General features: G+C 42.9%; 1 protein-coding gene across 1 annotated transcript in view; it reads left to right on the top strand.

Annotated features, from left to right (window-relative positions):
- The window catches only part of DNER (delta/notch like EGF repeat containing), a 556,690-nt gene that overhangs the window by 55,327 nt on the left and 476,752 nt on the right, over positions 1-24,611 (top strand). The window lies entirely within an intron of this gene.

Consider the following 24,611-nt stretch of genomic DNA (forward strand, 5'->3'; position numbering starts at 1 on the left):
ATATGATGTCTGCCAAGTGTACCTGCATTTAATCACCACAACTTCCTTTACAAGGTCTGCCCAGTGCACCTGCATTTAAACACCACACCTGCTTATACAACGTCTGCCCAGTGAACCTGCATTTAAACATCACACCTACTTATACAACGTCTGCCCAGTGCACCTGCATTTAATCACCACACCTGCTTATACAACGTCTGCCCAGTGCACCTGCATTTAAACACCACATCTGCTTATATGATGTCTGCCCAGTGTACCTGCATTTAAACACCACATCTGCTTATACAACGTCTGCCCAGTGCACCTGCATTTAAACACCACACCTGCTTATATGATGTCTGCCCAGTGAACCTGCATTTAAACACCACACCTGCTTATATGATGTCTGCCCAGTGCACCTGCATTAAAACACCACACCTGCTTATACAACGTCTGCCCAGTGAACCTGCATTTAAACATCACACCTGCTTATATAACGTCTGCCCAGTGCACCTGCATTTAATTACCACACCTGCTTATACAACATCTGCCCAGTGAACCTGCATTTAATCACCACACCTGCTTATACAACGTCTGCCCAGTGCACCTGCATTTAAACACCACACCTGCTTATATGATGTCTGCCCAGTGCACCTGCATTTAAACACCACACCTGCTTATATGATGTCTGCCCAGTGCACCTGCATTAAAACACCACACCTGCTTATACAACGTCTGCCCAGTGCACCTGCATTTAAACACCACACCTGCTTATATGATGTCTGCTCAGTACACCTGCATTTAAACACCACACCTGCTTATACAACGCCTGCCCAGTGCACCTGCATTTAATCACCACACCTGCTTATACAACGTCTTCCCAGTGCACCTGCATTTAATCACCACACCTGCTTATACAACGTCTGCCCAGTGCACCTGCATTTAATCACCACACCTGCTTATACAACATCTGCCCAGTGCACCTGCATTTAATCACCACACCTGCTTATACAACGTCTTCCCAGTGCACCTGCATTTAATCACCACACCTGCTTATACAACGTCTGCCCAGTGCACCTGCATTTAATCACCACACCTGCTTATACAACGTCTGCCCAGTGCACCTGCATTTAATCACCACACCTGCTTATACAACGTCTGCCCAGTGCACCTGCATTTAATCACCACACCTGCTTATACAACGTCTGCCCAGTGCACCTGCATTTAATCATAACACCTGCTTATGCAAGGTCTGCCCAGTGCACCTGCATTCAATCACCACAACTTCCTTTACAAGGTCTGCCCAGTGCACCTGCATTTAAACACCACACTTGCTTATACAACATCTGCCCAGTGAACCTGCATTTAATCACCACACCTGCTTATACAACGTCTTCCCAGTGCACCTGCATTTAAACACCACACCTGCTTATACGAAGTCTGCCCAGTGCACCTGCATTTAATCACCACACCTGCTTATACAACATCTGCCCAGTGAACCTGCATTTAATCACCACACCTGCTTATACAACGTCTGCCCAGTGCACCTGCATTTAAACACCACGCCTGCTTATACGAAGTCTGCCCAGTGCACCTGCATTTAATCACCACACCTGCTTATACAACATCTGCCCAGTGCACCTGCATTTAATCACCACACCTGCTTATACGAGGTCTGCCCAGTGTCCAGTCCTCCTGCATTTAAACACCACACCTGCTTATACAAGGTGTGCCCAGTGTCTAGTCCTCCTTCATTTAAACACCACACCTGCTTATACAAGGTCTGCCCAGTGTCCAGTCCTCCTGCATTTAAACACCACACCTGCTTATACGAGGTCTGCCCAGTGTCCAGTCCTCCTGCATTTAAACACCACACCTGCTTATACGAGGTCTGCCCAGTGTCCAGTCCTCCTGCATTTAAACACCACATCTGCTTATACAACATCTGCCCAGTGCAACTGCATTTAAACACCACACTTGCTTATACAACATCTGCCCAGTGAACCTGCATTTAATCACCACACCTGCTTATACAACGTCTTCCCAGTGCACCTGCATTTAAACACCACACCTGCTTATACGAAGTCTGCCCAGTGCACCTGCATTTAATCACCACACCTGCTTATACAACATCTGCCCAGTGAGCCTGCATTTAATCACCACACCTGCTTATACAACGTCTGCCCAGTGCACCTGCATTTAAACACCACGCCTGCTTATACGAAGTCTGCCCAGTGCACCTGCATTTAATCACCACACCTGCTTATACAACATCTGCCCAGTGCACCTGCATTTAATCACCACACCTGCTTATACAAGGTCTGCCCAGTGTCCAGTCCTCCTTCATTTAAACACCACACCTGCTTATACAAGGTCTGCCCAGTGTCCAGTCCTCCTGCATTTAAACACCACACCTGCTTATACGAGGTCTGCCCAGTGTCCAGTCCTCCTGCATTTAAACACCACACCTGCTTATACGAGGTCTGCCCAGTGTCCAGTCCTCCTGCATTTAAACACCACACCTGCTTATACAACATCTGCCCAGTGCACCTGCATTTAATCACCACACCTGCTTATACAAGGTCTGCCCAGTGCACCTGCATTTTAATCACCAGACCTGCTTTTATGATGTCTGCCCAGTGCACCTGCATTTAATCACCACACCTGCTTATACAACGTCTGCCCAGTGTCCAGTCCTCCTGCATTTAAACACCACGCCTGCTTATACAACATCTGCCCAGTGCACCTGCATTTAATCACCACACCTGCTTATACAAGGTCTGCCCAGTGCACCTGCATTTAAACACCACACCTGCTTATACGAAGTCTGCCCAGTGCACCTGCATTTAATCACCACACCTGCTTATACAACATCTGCCCAGTGCACCTGCATTTAATCACCACACCTGCTTATACGAGGTCTGCCCAGTGTCCAGTCCTCCTGCATTTAAACACCACACCTGCTTATACAAGGTCTTCCCAGTGTCCAGCCCTCCTGCATTTAAACACCACACCTGCTTATACAAGGTCTGCCCAGTGTCCAGTCCTCCTGCATTTAATCACCACACCTGCTTATACAAGGTCTGCCCAGTGTCCAGTCCTCCTGCATTTAAACACCACACCTGCTTATACGAGGTCTGCCCAGTGTCCAGTCCTCCTGCATTTAAACACCACACCTGTTTATACGAGGTCTGCCCAGTGTCCAGTCCTGCATTTAAACACCACACCTGCTTATACAACATCTGCCCAGTGCACCTGCATTTAATCACCACACCTGCTTATACAAGGTCTGCCCAGTGCACCTGCATTTTAATCACCAGACCTGCTTTTATGATGTCTGCCCAGTGCACCTGCATTTAATCACCACACCTGCTTATACGTCTGCCCAGTGTCCAGTCCTCCTGCATTTAAACACCACACCTGCTTATACAACATCTGCCCAGTGCACCTGCATTTAATCACCACACCTGCTTATACAAGGTCTGAACAGTGAACCTGCATTTAAACACCAGACCTGCTTATATGATGTCTCCCCAGTGCACCTGCATTTAATCACCACACCTGCTTATACAAGGTCTTCCCAGTGTACCTGCATTTTAATCACCAGACCTGCTTATATGATGTCTGCCCAGTGCACCTGCATTTAATCACTACACCTGCTTATACAACGTCTGCCCAGTGTACCTGCATTTAAACACCACGCCTGCTTATACGAAGTCTGCCCAGTGCACCTGCATTTAATCACCACACCTGCTTATACAACATCTGCCCAGTGCACCTGCATTTAAACACCACGCCTGCTTATACGAAGTCTGCCCAGTGCACCTGCATTTAATCACCACACCTGCTTATACAACATCTGCCCAGTGCACCTGCATTTAATCACCACACCTGCTTATACGAGGTCTGCCCAGTGTCCAGTCCTCCTGCATTTAAACACCACACCTGCTTATACAAGGTGTGCCCAGTGTCTAGTCCTCCTTCATTTAAACACCACACCTGCTTATACAAGGTCTGCCCAGTGTCCAGTCCTCCTGCATTTAAACACCACACCTGCTTATACGAGGTCTGCCCAGTGTCCAGTCCTCCTGCATTTAAACACCACACCTGCTTATACGAGGTCTGCCCAGTGTCCAGTCCTCCTGCATTTAAACACCACACCTGCTTATACAACATCTGCCCAGTGCAACTGCATTTAAACACCACACTTGCTTATACAACATCTGCCCAGTGAACCTGCATTTAATCACCACACCTGCTTATACAACGTCTTCCCAGTGCACCTGCATTTAAACACCACACCTGCTTATACGAAGTCTGCCCAGTGCACCTGCATTTAATCACCACACCTGCTTATACAACATCTGCCCAGTGAACCTGCATTTAATCACTACACCTGCTTATACAACGTCTGCCCAGTGCACCTGCATTTAAACACCACGCCTGCTTATACGAAGTCTGCCCAGTGCACCTGCATTTAATCACCACACCTGCTTATACAACATCTGCCCAGTGCACCTGCATTTAATCACCACACCTGCTTATACGAGGTCTGCCCAGTGTCCAGTCCTCCTTCATTTAAACACCACACCTGCTTATACAAGGTCTGCCCAGTGTCCAGTCCTCCTGCATTTAAACACCACACCTGCTTATACGAGGTCTGCCCAGTGTCCAGTCCTCCTGCATTTAAACACCACACCTGCTTATACGAGGTCTGCCCAGTGTCCAGTCCTCCTGCATTTAAACACCACACCTGCTTATACGAGGTCTGCCCAGTGTCCAGTCCTCCTGCATTTAAACACCACACCTGCTTATACAACATCTGCCCAGTGCACCTGCATTTAATCACCACACCTGCTTATACAAGGTCTGCCCAGTGCACCTGCATTTTAATCGCCAGACCTGCTTTTATGATGTCTGCCCAGTGCACCTGCATTTAATCACCACACCTGCTTATACAACGTCTGCCCAGTGTCCAGTCCTCCTGCATTTAAACACCACGCCTGCTTATACAACATCTGCCCAGTGCACCTGCATTTAATCACCACACCTGCTTATACAAGGTCTGCCCAGTGCACCTGCATTTAAACACCACACCTGCTTATACGATGTCTGCCCAGTGCACCTGCATTTAATCACCACACCTGCTTATACAACATCTGCCCAGTGCACCTGCATTTAATCACCACACCTGCTTATACGAGGTCTGCCCAGTGTCCAGTCCTCCTGCATTTAAACACCACACCTGCTTATACAAGGTCTTCCCAGTGTCCAGCCCTCCTGCATTTAAACACCACACCTGCTTATACAAGGTCTGCCCAGTGTCCAGTCCTCCTGCATTTAATCACCACACCTGCTTATACAAGGTCTGCCCAGTGTCCAGTCCTCCTGCATTTAAACACCACACCTGCTTATACGAGGTCTGCCCAGTGTCCAGTCCTCCTGCATTTAAACACCACACCTGTTTATACGAGGTCTGCCCAGTGTCCAGTCCTGCATTTAAACACCACACCTGCTTATACAACATCTGCCCAGTGCACCTGCATTTAATCACCACACCTGCTTATACAAGGTCTGCCCAGTGCACCTGCATTTTAATCACCAGACCTGCTTTTATGATGTCTGCCCAGTGCACCTGCATTTAATCACCACACCTGCTTATACGTCTGCTCAGTGTCCAGTCCTCCTGCATTTAAACACCACACCTGCTTATACAACATCTGCCCAGTGCACCTGCATTTAATCACCACACCTGCTTATACAAGGTCTGCCCAGTGAACCTGCATTTAAACACCAGACCTGCTTATATGATGTCTCCCCAGTGCACCTGCATTTAATCACCACACCTGCTTATACAACGTCTTCCCAGTGTACCTGCATTTTAATCACCAGACCTGCTTATATGATGTCTGCCCAGTGCACCTGCATTTAATCACTACACCTGCTTATACAACGTCTGCCCAGTGTACCTGCATTTAAACACCACACCTGCTTACACTGGTGCTTTTTATGAGGCAAATTCAGTCATCACTGACATGATACATGCCACCTCCAGCTCACTGTGCAATGTTGGAACACACACACACTTAGCATATGTGCGTATGCAATTTTGCTAAGTACGGTGCAAAATACTTTTATTCAAAACTCTTAATTTTGCACTCATGCATATTTCAGCTCTATTATGTACCTTAACTGTCCCAGTACCTGTTCCCTGCAACTCTCCCTCTTGTTCCATATATACATATAAATCCAGTTATGGTCATTTTGCTTAAAGATCAAAAACATCACTTGAAATGAAACCACAGAAACTTTAACAATAACTTTAAACTAAGTCCTGAGTGTCACAGTTTAAATACAGGTAGACAGAGATGGTATTAGGTAGTTTAGCATTTCTGACATTTTCTCATAGCTGAGTTCGGTAGACTGTGTATGTCTCTCTCTTTTTCATGCTGCTTGCTCTCTGTAGCCCATTGTTGAATGTCACAAGGTTCAGATCCAGTTGCCAGGAAACTAAAATCCTCAAATGGAATTTAGAGGAAAACATGAGTGATCATAAGAAACAAAGACCAACAGATCTGCAATGCCAGTATAAACATAAATCTTGCTTTGCATATAAAATCACATTTATGTACCAATACATTTGTTTCCTAATATTCAAAGTGGTATCATGTAGGCTATGCTGGCGGATATACAGCTTTTTACTACATGCAGGTAGAAATTTCCCAAAAAGAACCCTTTGCTTCTTGTAAGCCTCTTTGTTTTTACCTATTTTGCAATTAGTAGTGTGGACCATAGCTCTGCTTAAAGCCAGAACACTGGTTGTTTTGTACAGATGAAGAAGATTGTGACTCATCTCAGTCCAGTTTCTTATTTATGCAAGCGCTAAACCCTGACCTTAATCATGCTTTCCACATGTAATCCCTTTACACATAAGTTCAGTGGGTTTACTGGAATATGGACTTGCATTCAATGGTGTCACCTTGTGCTAATTGCAAGAAGAGTCAGGGATGGTCCACTAATGTTTTTTCTAGACCTGCATTGTGTAGTCCTTTTTGTACTGAGCAGTTTGCTGATAGTCCAGTCTTACTCTGCCTACATTCTTTAGCATGCTTTCTAGTTGTATGATCTGTGTTGTGGGTACTGTGAGGGAAAGAGTTCTAGTTTCTTCTACTATAGATTTTTGTGAAATGGTATCCTTATTTATGTGTGTTTGTGTATAGGATGTATTCTTATATTCACTCACAATATTGTTTTTGTCATATTTTGCAGTGCTAGAACAAGCACTACCAAAGTTAAGGGGACATTAAAGGGACAGTAAAGTCATAATTAGACGTTAATGATTTAGACCGAGCATAAATTTTTAAACAACTTTCAAATTTACATCTATTATTTAATTTGATTCATTCTCTTGTTATCCTTTGCTGAAAGGTTTATCTAGGTAAACTCAGGAGCAGCAAAGAACCTAGATTCTAGCTGCTGATTGGTGGATGAATATATATACCAATTGTCATTTGCTCACCCATGTGTTCAGTTAGAATTCAGTAGTGTATTGCTGATCTTTCAACAAATGATACCAAGAGAATGAAGGACATTTGATAATAGAAGTAAACTGGAAAGTTGTTTAGAATTGTATGTTCTACCTAAATCATGAAAGAACATTTTTGAGTTTCATGTCCCTTTAAACTTAACAAAGTTCTATCATGCATACAATAGAGCAGCAACTAAAACGACACGGAAGCCAAATTTAAACTTTTGCAATTCAGACAGTCAAATTCTAAAAAGCTTTAACACAAAGAGAGTCTGCTCAATCTGAGAGCTTAAAGGGACACTGAACCCAAATTTTTTATTTTATGATTCAGATAGAGCATGCAATTTTAAGCAACTTTCTAATTTACTCCTATTATCAATTTTTCTTCATTCTCTTGTTATCTTTATTTGAAAAAGAAGGCATCTAAGCTATTTGTTTGGTTCAGCACCCTGGAAAGCACTTGTTCATTGGTAGATTAATTTATCCACCAATCAGCAAGAACAACTCAGGTTGTTCACCAAAAATGGGCCGGCATATAAACTTACATTCTTGCATTTCAAATAAAGATACCAAGAGAATGAAGAAAATGTGATAATACGAGTAAATTAGAAAGTTGCTTAAAATTGCATGCTTTATCTGAATCACTAAAGAAAATATTTGGGTTCAGTGTCCCTTTAAGGGGTTAAATAGTGTAAATAAAATGTCTCCATAGGAGAAAACAGGACATATCAAACTAATGTACAAAATAATATTTATATCCACATACATATGTATAATAAAAACAAACTACTAAAAATAATCATTACTACTTAAAAAAATAATAATTACGGATGTGGCCACAATCCTAAAAAATGTACGTATGTCCCAAAGTATTTGTTAGCAGATAAAAACAGTATCTTTAAAAGTGCATGTTATAATCTTCTAGTGAATACATTGGCATTCAATCCGCGTGACACCAGAGATGTAATATACCTTATCGGACCTCTGATGGTATACAGGCAAATCCCAAGAACCAGCCCACGTGAATACAGGCCGTGTAAGGTTCTGCGTTTCCTTAGCAGTTAGCTTGATACTCCATGGACTCCCGATCACGTGATTACAGTTTCACCAGTCGGGTAACGGGCATCTGTTTCTCTCTGCCAGCCAGGTGGTATAATAAAGTAGCTGGATAGGGGCAGTGTAGAACTTTGCAATACAATAACATAATCTTTTATTTATCACTGTTACTTAAAGGGACATGAAACACAAACAATTTCTTTCATGATTGAGATAGTGCATGCAATTTTAAACAACTCTAATTTACTTATATTATCAATTTTTCTTTGTTCTTTTGGTTGAAACAAGCTCAGAAATGTGCATGTGGCCGGAACACTATATGGCAGCAGTTTTGCAATAATGTTATCCATTTTCAAGAGGTCTAGATGACCGCACTATTTGCTGCCATGTAGGGCTCCAGACACCGACCTAGGTATTCCTTCAACAAAGAGTACCATGGGAACAACAAGGCAAATTTTATAATAGAAGTAAATTGGAAACTTTTTAAAATTTGTATGCTTTGTCTGAATCACAGAATATTTTTGTTGGGTTTCATATCCCTTAAAGCTATCCAAAACACAATTGCATTAACACTTTATGACACACATTGGGGTTGTATCAAGGGGTTGTAAATATGTCCAAGAGCTACGAGTCCCATAAAAAATCCTTGTTAACCCTGTTTTCAACTTACAATATTTGTATCTGAATGCTTAAAGGGATATTAAACATTTCCTAACCTCCCTCTTATTATGAGTGCCACCGTTATGTAACCTAGGTTTAATGTATCTGAAGGAGAGTTCATGCAAACACATCAATACTCTGACTAGAGGGAGAACGCAAATAAACTCAGTACTATGCTTGTAAAATGTATTTAGGACCAGAATACGAGTAGAGCGCTATTTATCGTTAACTGCACTAGACGTAAGCTTTTTGCGTGCATCGTGCGTGCAAGTTGAAAGTAAAAAGTGTTTTTAAAAAGCAGAAGTTATACCGCAAATGGGTGAAAGAGGCGGAAAACATTTGTGTCAAATGCCACTACCCAAACCCAGGCTACCTACACTTATTCAAAAATTGCCCACAACTAACCAAATTCTGGGCAATGACAGAAACATTGATGGCTACACTCAGCATTACATTTACACTAGACGACAGAGCGATAATACTTCTTGATATTCCTACTAAACTGGGCAAACAAAAACTGCTCATAAACAACATTATACTTCTAGCAAGAAAACTAATCTTAAAGGAATGGAGAAATAAGAACCCACCAACACTTAGACAACTCAAACACTCGTTTGAGTCCCAGGGGGAGGAGAAATTGGCAATTGAGCATCCAAGACCATATGAGTCGATTAAAGGTTACCCTACAGGTTTCTCAAGAACCTTGAGAAAGTCCCGTCGATTGGGATGAAACGCGTAGAAGCTTACCTTTGTGTCCCTGTGAGGCTGCCGTAGATCCGGATTGCTCACTGTGATCTTGTGGCATATGGCCGAGGGCTTGTTTACTTCCGGTAACTTACAGCACAGTTTCTCGGAGCGTCCGGGACTAGGACAAGACACACTCTTGCACTGAAGCTAACGGATTAAACGCTATTGTAGTGTATTCTTCATCTGACTACCCAGCTGGTGCATATACGGACCGTAATATATTTGAGTCGAGAATTGCTCATCAATTGGATAACTTACTACAGTGCTTGCTTTTTATGGATATCTTGTGAGTTTGTTTTCTCTTGTTAAGTGTATCCAGTCCACGGATCATCCATTACTTATGGGATATTCTCCTTCCCAACAGGAAGTTGCAAGAGCATCACCCAAAGCAGAGCTGCTATATAGCTCCTCCCCTCACTGCCATATCCAGTCATTCTCTTGCAACTCTCAACAAAGATGGAGGTAGTAAGAGGAGAGTGGTGTATTATTGTTAGTTTTTTAACTTCAATCAAAAGTTTGTTATTTTTAAATGGTACCTGAGTGTACTATTTTATCTCAGGCAGCATTAGAAGAAGAATTTGCCTGCGGTTTCTATGATCTTAGCAGAAGTAACTAAGAACCACTGCCGTTCTCACATATTCTGAGGAGTGAGGTAACTTCAGAGGGGGAATGGCGTGCAGGTTATCCTGCAATAAGGTATGTGCAGTTAACATATTTCTAGGGATGGAATTTGCTAGAAAAATGCTGCTGATACCGGATTAATGTAAGTTAAGCCTAAATACAGTGATTTAATAGCGACTGGTATCAGGCTTATTACCAGAGATACATACTCTTATAAAAGTGCAATATAAAACGTTTGCTGGCATGTTTAATCGTTTTTATATATGCTTGGTGATAAAACTTATTGGGGCCTAGTTTTTTTCCACATGGCTGGCTTGATTTTTGCCTAGAAACAGTTTCCTGAGGCTTTCCACTGTTGTAATATGAGTGGGAGGGGCCTATTTTAGCATTTTTCTGCACTGCTAAAATTACAGACAGAGACACTCAGCTTCCCTCTGCATGATACAGGACATCTCTGAAGGGCTCAAAAGGCTTCAAAAGTCGTGTTTGAGGAGGGTAACAACCACAGTAGACCTGTGGCAGTTGTTGTGACTAGTTTTAAAAACGTTTTTTTCATTTATTATTCCGTTTTTGGTATTAAGGGGTTAATCATCCATTTGCAAGTGGGTGCAATGCTCTGCTAACTTGTTACATACACTGTAAAAATTTCGTTAGTGTAACTGCCTTTTTTCACTGTTATTTAAAATTTTGACAAAATTTGTTTTTCTTTAAGGCACAGTAACGTTTTTTATATTGCTTGTTTAACTTGATGCAAAGTGTTTTCCAAGCTTGGTAGTCTCATTGCTAGTCTGTAAAAACATGTCTGACATAGAGGAAACTACTTGTTCATTATGTTTAAAAGCCATGGTGGAGCCCCATAGGAGAATGTGTACTAAATGTATTGATTTCACCTTAAACAGTAAAGATCAGTCTTTATCTATAAAAGAATTGTCACCAGAGGGTTCTGTCGAGGGGGAAGTTATGCCGACTAACTCTCCCCACGTGTCGGACCTTTTGCCTCCCGCTCAAGGGACGCACGCTAATATGGTGCCAAGTACATCAGGGACGCCCATAGCGATTACTTTGCAGGACATGGCTGCGATCATGGATAATACCCTGGCAGCGGTATTAGCCAGATTGCCTGAATTAAGAGGCAAGCGCGATAGCTCTGGGGTTAGATGAGATACAGAGAGCGTAGATGCTGTAAGAGCCATGTCTGATACTGCGTCACAATATGCAGAACCTGAGGACGGAGAGCTTCAGTCTGTAGGTGACATCTCTGACTCGGGGAATCCTGATTCAGAGATTTCTAATTTTAAATTTAAGCTTGAGAACCTCCGTGTATTGCTTGGGGAGGTGTTAGCTGCTCTAAATGACTGTGACACAATTGCAGTGCCAGAGAAATTGTGTAGACTGGATAAATACTATGCAGTGCCGGTGTGTACTGATGTTTTTCCAATACCTAAAAGGTTTACATAAATTATTAGCAAGGAGTGGGATAGACCCGGTGTGCCGTTTCCCCCCCCCCCCTCCTATATTTAGAAAAATGTTTCCCATAGACGCCACTACACGGGACTTATGGCAGACGGTCCCTAAGGTGGAGGGAGCAGTTTCTATTTTAGCAAAGCGTACCACTATCCCGGTTGAGGACAGTTGTGCTTTTTCAGATCCAATGGATAAAAAATTAGAGGGTTACCTTAAGAAAATGTTTATTCAACAAGGTTTTATTTTACAGCCCCTTGCATGCATTGCGCCTGTCACTGCTGCGGCGGCATTCTGGTTTGAGGCCCTGGAAGAGGCCATCCATACAGCTCCATTGACTGAAATCATTGACAAGCTTAGAACACTTAAGCTAGCTAACTCATTTGTTTCTGATGCCATTGTTCATTTGACTAAACTAACGGCTAAGAATTCCGGATTCGCCATCCAGCCGCGTAGGGCGCTATGGCTTAAATCCTGGTCAGCTGACGTGACTTCAAAGTCTAAATTACTCAACATTCCTTTCAAGGGGCAGACCTTATTCGGTCCTGGTTTGAAAGAAATTATTGCTGACATTACTGGAGGTAAGGGTCATACCCTTCCTCAGGACAGGGCCAAATCAGGGACCAAACAGTCTAATTTTCGTGCCTTTCGAAGTTTCAAGGCAGGTTCATCATCAACTTCCTCTGCTTCAAAACAAAAGGGAACTTTTGCTCAATCCAAGCAGGCCTGGAAATCTAACCAGTCCTGGAACAAGGGCAAGCAGGTCTGAAAGCCTGCTGCTGCCCCCAAGACAGCATGAAGGAACGGCCCCCTATCCGGCAACGGATCTAGTAGGGGGCAGACTTTCTCTCTTCGCCCAGGCGTGGGCAAGAGATGTTCAGGAACCCTGGGCGTTGGAGATCATATCTCAGGGATTTCTTCTGGACTTCAAAGCTTCTCCTCCACAGGGGAGATTTCACCTTTCAAGATTATCTGCAAACCAGATAAAGAAAGAGGCATTCCTACGCTGCGTGCAAGACCTCCTAGTAATGGGAGTGATCCATCCAGTTCCGCGGACGGAACAAGGACAGGGTTTTTATTCAAATCTGTTTGTGGTTCCCAAAAAAGAGGGAACCTTCAGACCAATTTTGGATCTAAAGATCTTAAACAAATTCCTCAGAGTTCCATCATTCAAGATGGAAACTATTCGGACCATCTTACCCATGATCCAAGAGGGTTAGTACATGACCACAGTGGACTTAAAGGATGCCTACCTCCACATTCCGATTCACAAGAATCATCATCGGTTCCTGAGATTTGCCTTTCTAGACAGGCATTACCAATTTGTAGCTCTTCCCTTCGGGTTGGCTACAGCGCCAAGAATTTTCACAAAGGTTCTGGGCTCTCTTCTGGCGGTTCTAAGACCACGAGGCATAGCGGTAGCTCCTTATCTAGACGACATCCTGATACAGGCGTCAAGCTTTCAAATTGCCAAGTCTCACACAGAGATAGTTCTGGCATTTCTGAGGTTGCATGGGTGTAAAGTGAACGAAGAAAAGAGTTCTCTATCTCCTCTCACAAGGGTTTCCTTCCTAGGGACTCTTATAGATTCTGTAGAAATTAAAATTTACCTGACGGAGTCCAGGCTATCAAAACTTCTAAATGCTTGCCGTGTTCTTCACTCCACTCCGCACCCTGTGGTGGCTCAGTGCATGGAGGTAATCGGCTTAATGGTAGCGACATAGTGCCATTTGCGCGCCTGCATCTCAGACCGCTGCAATTATGCATGCTCAGTCAGTGGAATGGGGATTACACAGATTTGTCCCCTCTACTAAATCTGGATCAGGAAACCAGAGATTCTCTTCTCTGGTGGTTATCTCGGGTCCATCTGTCCAAGGGTATGACCTTTCGCAGACCAGATTGGACGATTGTAACAACAGATGCCAGCCTTCTAGGTTGCAGTGCAGTCGGGATCTCCCTGAAGGCTCAGGGATCGTGGACCCAGGAGAAACTCCTCCCAATAAATATTCTGGAGTTAAGAGCAATATTCAATGCTCTTTTAGCTTGGCCTCAGTTAGCAACCCTGAGGTTCATCAGATTTCAGTCGGACAACATCACGACTGTGGCTTACATCAACCATCAAGGGGAAACCAGGAGTTCCCTAGCGATGTTAGAAGTCTCCAAGATAATTCGCTGGGCAGAGTCTCACTCTTGCCACTTATCAGCAATCCATATCCCAGGTGTAGAGAACTGGGAGGCGGATTTTCTAAGTCGTCAGACTTTTCATCCGGGGGAGTGGGAACTCCATCCGGAGGTGTTTGCTCAATTGGTTCATCGTTGGGGCAAACCAGAACTGGATCTCATGGCGTCTCGCCAGAACGCCAAGCTTCCTTGTTACGGATCCAGGTCCAGGGACCCAGAAGCGACGCTGATAGATGCTCTAGCAGCTCCTTGGTTCTTCAACCTGGCTTATGTGTTTCCACCGTTTCCTCTGTTCCCTCGACTGATTGCCAAAATCAGACAGGAGAGGGCATCGGTGATTCTGATAGCGCCTGCGTGGCCACGCAGGACCTGGTATGTAGACCTAGTGGACATGTCATCCTTTCCACCATGGACTCTGCCTCTGAGACAAGACCTTCTCATACAAGGTCCTTTCAATCATCCGAAATCTAATTTCTCTGAGACTGACTGCATGGCGATGGAACGCTTGATTCTATCAAAGCGTGGCTTCTCCGAGTCGGTCATTGATACCTTAATACAGGCACGAACGCCTGTCACCAGGAAAATCTACCACAAGATATGGCGTAAATATCTTCATTGGTGTGAATCCAAGAATTACTCATGGAGTAGGGTTAGGATTCCTAGGAAATTGTCCTTCCTCCAAGAGGGTTTGGACAAAGGATTATCAGCTAGTTCTTTAAAGGGACAGATTTCTGCTCTGTCTATTCTTTTACACAAGCGTCTGGCAGAAGTTCCAGACGTTCAGGCATTTTGTCAGGCTTTAGTTAAAATTAAGCCTGTGTTTAAACCTGTTGCTCCTCCATGGAGCTTAAACTTGGTTCTTAAAGTTCTTCAAGGGGTTCCGTTTGAACCCCTTCATTCTATTGATATCAAACTTCTATCATGGAAAGTTCTTTTTCTGATGGCTATTTCCTCGGCTCGGAGAGTCTCTGAGTTATCTGCCTTACATTGTGATTCTCCTTATCTGATCTTTCATTCAGATAAAGTAGTTCTGCGTACAAAACCTGGGTTTTTACCCAAGGTGGTTTCTAACAAGAATATCAATCAAGAGATTGTTGTTCCATCATTATGTCCTAATCCTTCTTCAAAGAAGGAACGTCTTTTGCATAATCTAGACGTAGTCCATGCCTTGAAGTTTTACTTACAAGCTACTAAAGATTTTCGCCAAACATCTAACCTGTTTGTTGTTTACTCTGGACAGAGGAGAGGTCAAAAGGCCTCGGCAACCTCTTTCTTTTTGGCTTCGGAGTATAATCCGTTTAGCCTATGAGACTGCTGGACAGCAGCCCCCTGAAAGGATTACAGCTCATTCCACTAGAGCTGTGGCTTCCACCTGGGCCTTTAAAAATGAGGCTTCTGTTGAACAGATTTGCAAGGCTGCGACTTGGTCTTCGCCTCATACCTTTTCCAAATTTTACAAATTTTATACTTTTGCTTCTTCGGAGGCTGTTTTTGGGAGAAAGGTTCTACAGGCAGTGGTTCCTTCCGTTTAAGTTCCTGCCTTGTCCCTCCCATCATCCGTGTACTTTAGCTTTGGTATTGGTATCCCATAAGTAATGGATGATCCGTGGACTGGATACACTTAACAAGAGAAAACATAATTTATGCTTACCTGATAAATTTATTTCTCTTGTAGTGTATCCAGTCCACGGCCCGCCCTGTCCTTTTAAGGCAGGTCTAAATTTTAATTAAACTACAGTCACCACTGCACCCTATGGTTTCTCCTTTCTCAGCTTGTTTAGGTCGAATTACTGGATATGGCAGTGAGGGGAGGAGCTATATAGCAGCTCTGCTGTGGGTGATCCTCTTGCAACTTCCTGTTGGGAAGGAGAATATCCCATAACTAATGGATGATCCGTGGACTGGATACACTACAAGAGAAATAAATTTATCAGGTAAGCATAAATTATGTTTTTAGCGCTTTTCTGCACAGCTAAAATTACAGACAGAGACACTCAGCTTCCCTCTGCATGATACAGGACATCTCTGAAGGGCTCAGAAGGCTTCAAAAGTCGTGTTTGAGGAGGGTAACAACCACAGTAGACCTGTGGCAGTTGTTGTGACTAGTTTTAAAAACGTTTTTTTCATTTATTATTCAGTTTTTGGTATTAAGGGGTTAATCATCCATTTGCAAGTGGGTGCAATGCTCTGCTAACTTGTTACATACACTGTAAAAATTTCGTTAGTGTAACTGCCTTTTTTCACTGTTATTTAAAATTTTGACAAAATTTGTTTTTCTTTAAGGCACAGTAACGTTTTTTATATTGCTTGTTAACTTGTTTTAAAGTGTTTTCCAAGCTTGCTAGTCTCATTGCTAGTCTGTACAAACATGTCTGACATAGAGGAAACTACTTGTTCATTATGTTTAAAAGCCATGGTGGAGCCCCATAGGAGAATGTGTACTAAATGTATTGATTTCACCTTAAACAGTAAAGATCAGTCTTTATCTATAAAAGAATTGTCACCAGAGGGATCTGTCGAGGGGGAAGTTATGCCGACTAACTCTCCCCACGTGTCGGACCCTTTGCCTCCCGCTCAAGGGACGCACGCTAATATGGTGCCAAGTACATCAGGGACGCCCATAGCGATTACTTTGCAGGACATGGCTGCGATCATGGATAATACCCTGTCAGCGGTATTAGCCAGATTCCCTGAATTAAGAGGCAAGCGCGATAGCTCTGGGGTTAGACGAGATACAGAGCGCGTAGATGCTGTAACAGCCATGTCTGATACTGCGTCACAATATGCAGAACCTGAGGACGGAGAGCTTCAGTCTGTGGGTGACATCTCCGACTCGGGGAAACCTGATTCTGAGATTTCTAATTTTAAATTTAAGCTTGAGAACCTCCGTGTATTGCTTGGGGAGGTGTTAGCTGCTCTGAATGACTGTGACACAATTGCAGTGCCAGAGAAATTGTGTAGACTGGATAAATACTATGCAGTGCCGGTGTGTACTGATGTTTTTCCAATACCTAAAAGGTTTACATAAATTATTAGCAAGGAGTGGGATAGACCCGGTGTGCCGTTTCCCCCCCCCCCCCCTCCTATATTTAGAAAAATGTTTCCCATAGACGCCACTACACGGGACTTATGGCAGACGGTCCCTAAGGTGGAGGGAGCAGTTTCTATTTTAGCAAAGCGTACCACTATCCCGGTTGAGGACAGTTGTGCTTTTTCAGATCCAATGGATAAAAGATTAGAGGGTTACCTTAAGAAAATGTTTATTCAACAAGGTTTTATTTTACAGCCCCTTGCATACATTGCGTCTGTCACTGCTGCGGCGGCATTCTGGTTTGAGGCCCTGGAAGAGGCCATCCATACAGCTCCATTGACTGAAATCATTGACAAGCTTAGAACACTTAAGCTAGCTAACTCATTTGTTTCTGATGCCATTGTTCATTTGACTAAACTAACGGCTAAGAATTCCGGATTCGCCATCCAGGCGCGCAGGGCGCTATGGCTTAAATCTAAATTACTCAACATTCCTTTCAAGGGGCAGACCTTATTCGGGCCTGGTTTGAAAGAAATTATTGCTGACATTACCGGAGGTAAGGGTCATACCCTTCCTCAGGACAGGGCCAAATCAAGGGCCAAACAGTCTAATTTTCGTGCCTTTCGAAATTTCAAGGCAGGTTCAGCATCAACTTCCTCTGCTTCAAAACAAGAGGGAACTTTTGCTCAATCCAAGCAGGCCTGGAAATCTAACCAGTCCTGGAACAAGGGCAAGCAGGCCAGAAAGCCTGCTGCTGCCTCCAAGACAGCATGAAGGAACGGCCCCCTATCCGGCAACAGATCTAGTAGGGGGCAGACTTTCTCTCTTCGCCCATGCGTGGGCAAGAGATGTTCAGGATCCCTGGGCATTGGAGATCATATCTCAGGGATATCTTCTGTACTTCAAAGCTTCTCCTCCACAGGGGAGATTTCACCTTTCAAGATTATCTGCAAACCAGATAAAGAAAGAGGCATTCCTACGCTGCGTGCAAGACCTCCTAGTAATGGGAGTGATCCATCCAGTTCCGCGGACGGAACAAGGACAGGGTTTTTATTCAAATCTGTTTGTGGTTCCCAAAAAAGAGGGAACCTTCAGACCAATTTTGGATCTAAAGATCTTAAACAAATTCCTCAGAGTTCCATCATTCAAGATGGAAACTATTCGAACCATCTTACCCATGATCCAAGAGGGTCAGTACATGACCACAGTGGACTTAAAGGATGCCTACCTTCACATTCCGATTCACAAGAATCATCATCGGTTCCTGAGATTTGCCTTTCCAGACAGGCATTACCAATTTGTAGCTCTTCCCTTCGGGTTGGCTACAGCCCCAAGAATTTTTACAAAGGTTCTGGGCTCTCTTCTGGCGGTTCTAAGATCGCGAGGCATAGCGGTGGCTCCTTATCTAGACGACATCCTGATACAGGCGTCAAACTTCCAAATTGCCAAGTCTCATACAGAGATAGTTCTGGCATTTCTGAGGTCTCATGGGTGGAAAGTGAACGAAGAAAAGAGTTCTCTATCTCCTCTCACAAGGGTTTCCTTCCTAGGGACTCTTATAGATTCTGTAGAAATGAAAATTTACCTGACGGAGTCCAGGTTATCAAAACTTCTAAATGCTTGCCGTGTTCTTCACTCCACTCCGCGCCCTGCGGTGGCTCAGTGCATGGAGGTAATCGGCTTAATGGTAGTGGCAATGGACATAGTGCCATTTGCACGCCTGCATCTCAGACTGCTGCAATTATGCATGCTCAGTCAGTGGAATGGGGATTACACAGATTTGTCCCCTCTACTAAATCTGGATCAGGAAACCAGAGATTCTCTTCTCTGGTGGTTATCTCGGGTCCACCTGTCCAAGGGTATGACCTTTCGCAGACCAGATTGGACAATTGTAACAACAGATGCCAGCCTTCTAGGTTGGGGTGCAGTCTGGATCTCCCTGAAGGCTCAGGGATCGTGGACTCAGGAGGAGAAACTCCTCCCAATAAATATTCTGGAGTTAAGAGCAATATTCAATGCTCTTCTAGCTTGACCTCAGTTAGCAACCCTGAGGTTCATCAGATTGCAGTAGGACAACATCACGACTGTGGCTTACATCAACCATCAAGGGGGAACCAGGAGTTCCCTAGCGATGTTAGAAGTCTCCAAGATAATTCGCTGGGCAGAGTCTCACTCTTGCCATCTATCAGCAATCCATATCCTAGGTGTAGAGAACTGGGAGGCGGATTTTCTAAGTCGTCAGACTTTTCATCCGGGGGAGTGGGAACTCCATCCGGAGGTGTTTGCTCAATTGGTTCATCGGTGGGGCAAACCAGAACTGGATCTCATGGCGTCTCGCCAGAACGCCAAGCTTCCTTGTTACGGATCCAGGTCCAGGGACCCAGAAGCGACACTGATAGAGGCTCTAGCAGCTCCTTGGTTCTTCAACCTGGCTTATGTGTTTCCACCGTTTCCTCTGCTCCCTCGACTGATTGCCAAAATCAGACAGGAGAGGGCATCAGTGATTCTGATAGCGCCTGCGTGGCCACGCAGGACCTGGTATGTAGACCTAGTGGACATGTCATCCTTTCCACCATGGACTCTGCCTCTGAGACAAGACCTTCTCATACAAGGTCCTTTCAATCATCCGAATCTAATTTCTCTGAGACTGACTGCATGGAGATGGAACGCTTGATTCTATCAAAGCGTGGCTTCTCCGAGTCAGTCATTGATACCTTAATACAGGCATGAAAGCCTGTCACCAGGAAAATCTATCACAAGATATGGCGTAAATATCTTCATTGGTGTGAATCCAAGAATTACTCATAGAGTAGGGTTAGGATTCCTAGGATATTGTCCTTCCTCCAAGAGGGTTTGGACAAAGGATTATCAGCTAGTTCTTTAAAGGGACAGATTTCTGCTCTGTCTATTCTTTTACACAAGCGTCTGGCAGAAGTTCCAGACGTTCAGGCATTTTGTCAGGCTTTAGTTAGAATTAAGCCTGTGTTTAAACCTGTTGCTCCTCCATGGAAAAGATATGGCGTAAATATCTTCATTGATGTGAATCCAAGAATTACTCATAGAGTAGGGTTAGGATTCCTAGGATATTGTCCTTCCTCCAAGAGGGTTTGGACAAAGGATTATCAGCTAGTTCTTTAAAGGGACAGATTTCTGCTCTGTCTATTCTTTTACACAAGGGTCTGGCAGAAGTTCCAGACGTTCAGGCATTTTGTCAGGCTTTAGTTAGAATTAAGCCTGTGTTTAAACCTGTTGCTCCTCCATGGAGCTTAAACTTGGTTCTTAAAGTTCTTCAAGGGGTTCAGTTTGAACCCCTTCATTCTATTGATATCAAACTTCTATCATGGAAAGTTCTTTTTCTGATGGCTATTTCCTCGGCTCGAAGAGTCTCTGAGTTATCTGCCTTACATTGTGATTCTCCTTATCTGATCTTTCATTCAGATAAAGTAGTTCTGCGTACAAAACCTGGGTTTTTACCCAAGGTGGTTTCTAACAAGAATATCAATCAAGAGATTGTTGTTCCATCATTATGTCCTAATCCTTCTTCAAAGAAGGAACGCCTTTTGCATAATCTAGACGTAGTCCGTGCCTTGAAGTTTTACTTGCAAGCTACTAAAGATTTTCGTCAAACATCTAACCTGTTTGTTGTTTACTCCGGACAGAGGAGAGGTCAAAAGGCCTCGGCAACCATGCTTTCTTTTTGGCTTCGGAGTATAATCCGTTTAGCCTATGAGACTGCTGGACAGCAGCCCCCTGAAAGGATTACAGCTCATTCCACTAGAGCTGTGGCTTCCACCTGGGCCTTTAAAAATGAGGCTTCTGTTGAACAGATTTGAAAGGCTGCGACTTTGTCTTCGCTTCATACCTTTTCCAAATTTTCCAAATTTGATACTTTTGCTTCTTCGGAGGCTGTTTTGGGAGAAAGGTTCTACAGGCAGTGGTTCCTTCCGTTTAAGTTCCTGCCTTGTCCCTCCCATCATCCGTGTACTTTAGCTTTGGTATTGGTATCCCACAAGTAATGGATGATCCGTGGACTGGATACACTTAACAAGAAAAACATAATTTATGCATACCTGATAAATGTATTTCTCTTGTAGTGTATCCAGTCCACGGCCCGCCCTGTCCTTTTAAGGCAGGTCTAAATTTTAATTAAACTACAGTCACCACTGCACCCTATGGTTTCTCCTTTCTCAGCTTGTTTCGGTCGAATGACTGGATATGGCAGTGAGGGGAGGAGCTATATAGCAGCTCTGCTGTGGGTGATCCTCTTGCAACTTCCTGTTGGGAAGGAGAATATCCCACAAGTAATGGATGATCCGTTGACTGGATACACTACAAGAGAAATAAATTTATCAGGTAAGCATAAATTATGTTTTTTATGTGTGCAGTGTGATTAAATGTTATAATCTACACTTGAGTCCGCGCTTCTCTCCTTTTTTCATTACTGCTTGTGTACTGTCATTTAGTGATCGTTTGCTATTCACACATCACTAATATAATATCGGTACCTTAAAGGGGCAGTGTACTGTAAAATTTTCTCTCCTTTATTGTGTTTCCAATTATCCATTTTACTTGCTGTAGAGTACTAAATTGATTACTTATAGTTCCTTTGCCTTTATTTTGTTATTTGAGCAGATCCAGTGGAGTGGGAAAGCTAGTTACTAAAATGTTCATTTTCAATCGTTATCTCAGACAGAGATAATGAAGCCCTTGTGTTTATCTAGAGTGATAAGATGATTATCTCTGTTTATTCTGCAAGCTCAGCCCGTTTTAAAGGGTTGTTGTTTCAATGAGTAAAAATAGCTATTTTATATACAAAAGTTCCCATACATTTTATACCCTGCAACTGGTAAAACAAGTAATTGGACACACATTACGGGGGACACTAATTTTACAGTACACTGTCCTTTACAGGCTGGTTGGAAGTTTCTGATAAAAGTACCAATAATACTGTTCCAGTAAACCCAGCGGTGTCATCCCACCACCACTGTAATATGAAGCGTATGGATGCACCTCCAGAGATCATTAATATTTGTGCAGAGTCTTAGATTTTGGACAGATTTGTTGAGCCTTTATATACAACTCAGTCTGCCACACACATTTTAGGAGGCAGATGAGAGTGCTTGGGTATTAAAATATGTAGAATAAGCACAAAAATAAATATTTTGTTGGCAGACAAGAACGTAAGAGCTCATTAAGTCTTCCTATAATAGCCTTTTGCTTATTCCAGGCATTCCTGTGTTTCCTTACCAGTTTTGTCCTTTCCACCTCTATTACTAGTCTGCTCCATGAATCACCCGCTCTTTCTGTTAAACAATGGTTTTGGAAATTACTCCTGAACTTCTCACCTCCAGCTTGAACTTTAGCTTAGAGTGATATTAAACTCAAAATGTTATTCCCAATAAAATGTTAAATAATACAGGTACAAATCTCCAAATCCGGAATTCCAGAATCCAATATCTATATTTTTAATTTAAAACAACATTAACTTTCTGATTAAATACTATCTTTCTGGGGGTACTATGTATACAGAAGTATTAAAAATGCTACAAAACTACCTTTAGCTTACATTTATGTTGTAAGCTGTACTGTGACATGTTAATATTACCTAAATGACAGAAAATATTGTTGTCTACACTTGGTCCATCACAACTCTAAACTGCCCCATTTTACAGAATCAAGTATAAAAATATTCCGAAATCCAATCTTTTTCCGGTTTCCCAAGCAGTTTTGGTTAAGGTTTTTTTTACCTGTATACATAAGTATAACATGTTGTGATGCACTTTCATTATTTATGTTGCATGATTTTCTTACAACTCTGAAAAACAGATGTATTCCCACGTCCCCTAGAGAGGCAGAATTGCGGAATCCTTACACAGCTACATGATGCACAGTGATTGGTTGATATGTGCAGCAGCTTGTTTATACCTGTCCCTAACTGACCACAGCAAATGAAGTCAGGTATCTACTGTAAGATTCAAGAGGCTTTGCAATGGGTATGTCCCAGGCTTGCAAAACCATGCATTTTTTTGTAACAATTTCCAATGGATAAATAAAAATTCTATAAAAAAATAAATCAACTTTAATTTCCCTTGAATTAAATCCCTTAACTTTTATTATGGTTTTTATATCACCTGTTTTCCCTCCTCTTATATGTATATGTTAAATGGATAGAAACCCAAATGTTTTCTTTCATGAGCATGCGATTTTAAGCAACTTTCTAATTTACTCCTATTATCAATTTGTCTTTGAACTCTTGGTATCTTTATTTGAAAAGTAGGAGTGTAAGCTTAGCAGCCGACCCATTTTTGGTTCAGCACCTGGGTAGCACTTGCTGATTGGTGGCTAAATTGTTTCCGAGGCAGTGGGGAACAATCTGTGTGCTAAAAGCCCATTATGTACATCCCAATGATCCCTTACCAGTTAAATTAAAGGATTTTAAAAGTGTGATATAAACTATATTACAGGTAGCCTTCAGTTTACGCCGGGATTAGGTTCCAGGAGGAATAGTTGTAAATTGAAACCGTTGTAAATTGAAACCCAGTTTATAATGTAAGTCAATGGTAAGTGAGGGGGTTAGGTTCCAGGCCCCTCTCAAAATTGTCATAAGTATCACCTAATACATTATTTTTAAAGCTTTGAAATGAAGACTTTAAATGCTAAACAGCATTATAAACCTAATAATATAGATTGTATCATCATCAAACTAAGTTTAATGAAGAAAAAAAACATTTGCTAACAGTGCCTATTTAAATAATCACACAACAGACTGCATCATCATCAAACTAAGTTTAATAAACAAAAAGGTTTTTTTACTTGCATTTTTCTGCTATCAGTTCTCTGCATTGTTAGCATGTTAGATAATATTGGGTCTGCACCTATTCTATGCATTTCAATCTGCAGTGATTAATAAGCAGTTAGGCACCCTCACCTCAAGCTGCTGGACAGGAAGATAATAAGGAAGTGGCTGCTTAAACTTGTTGCTTGATAGCTAATGTCTGCTCTGTGTACACAGATCAATTTCAGGCTGTTAAGTTGCATAACTTTGCTGCAAAACAAGCGGACAGCTCCACCTACTGGCTATTTTACTTAGTGCAGTTTGCTTTCCAAAGCTTTTCAATAGATGTCACATGACTGAAAAAAAGATTGTTATTCTGAAACAGCGCAAATTGAACCGGCATAAACCGAGGGCCACCTGTATTTTGTTTTTGCAATGGCGTAACAAACCTCAGCCCACAGAAAGGAGCTGTCCGACGCGCATTATAATATTCCTATGGATTCCTTCTAATTTAAATATGGAAATTATCCAAGCACGCTCCCCCAACACATGAGCAGTGGAATCAGTTGTCC

The sequence above is a fragment of the Bombina bombina genome, chromosome 4 (genome assembly GCF_027579735.1).
Source record: "Bombina bombina isolate aBomBom1 chromosome 4, aBomBom1.pri, whole genome shotgun sequence".
Lineage (NCBI taxonomy): Eukaryota > Metazoa > Chordata > Amphibia > Anura > Bombinatoridae > Bombina > Bombina bombina.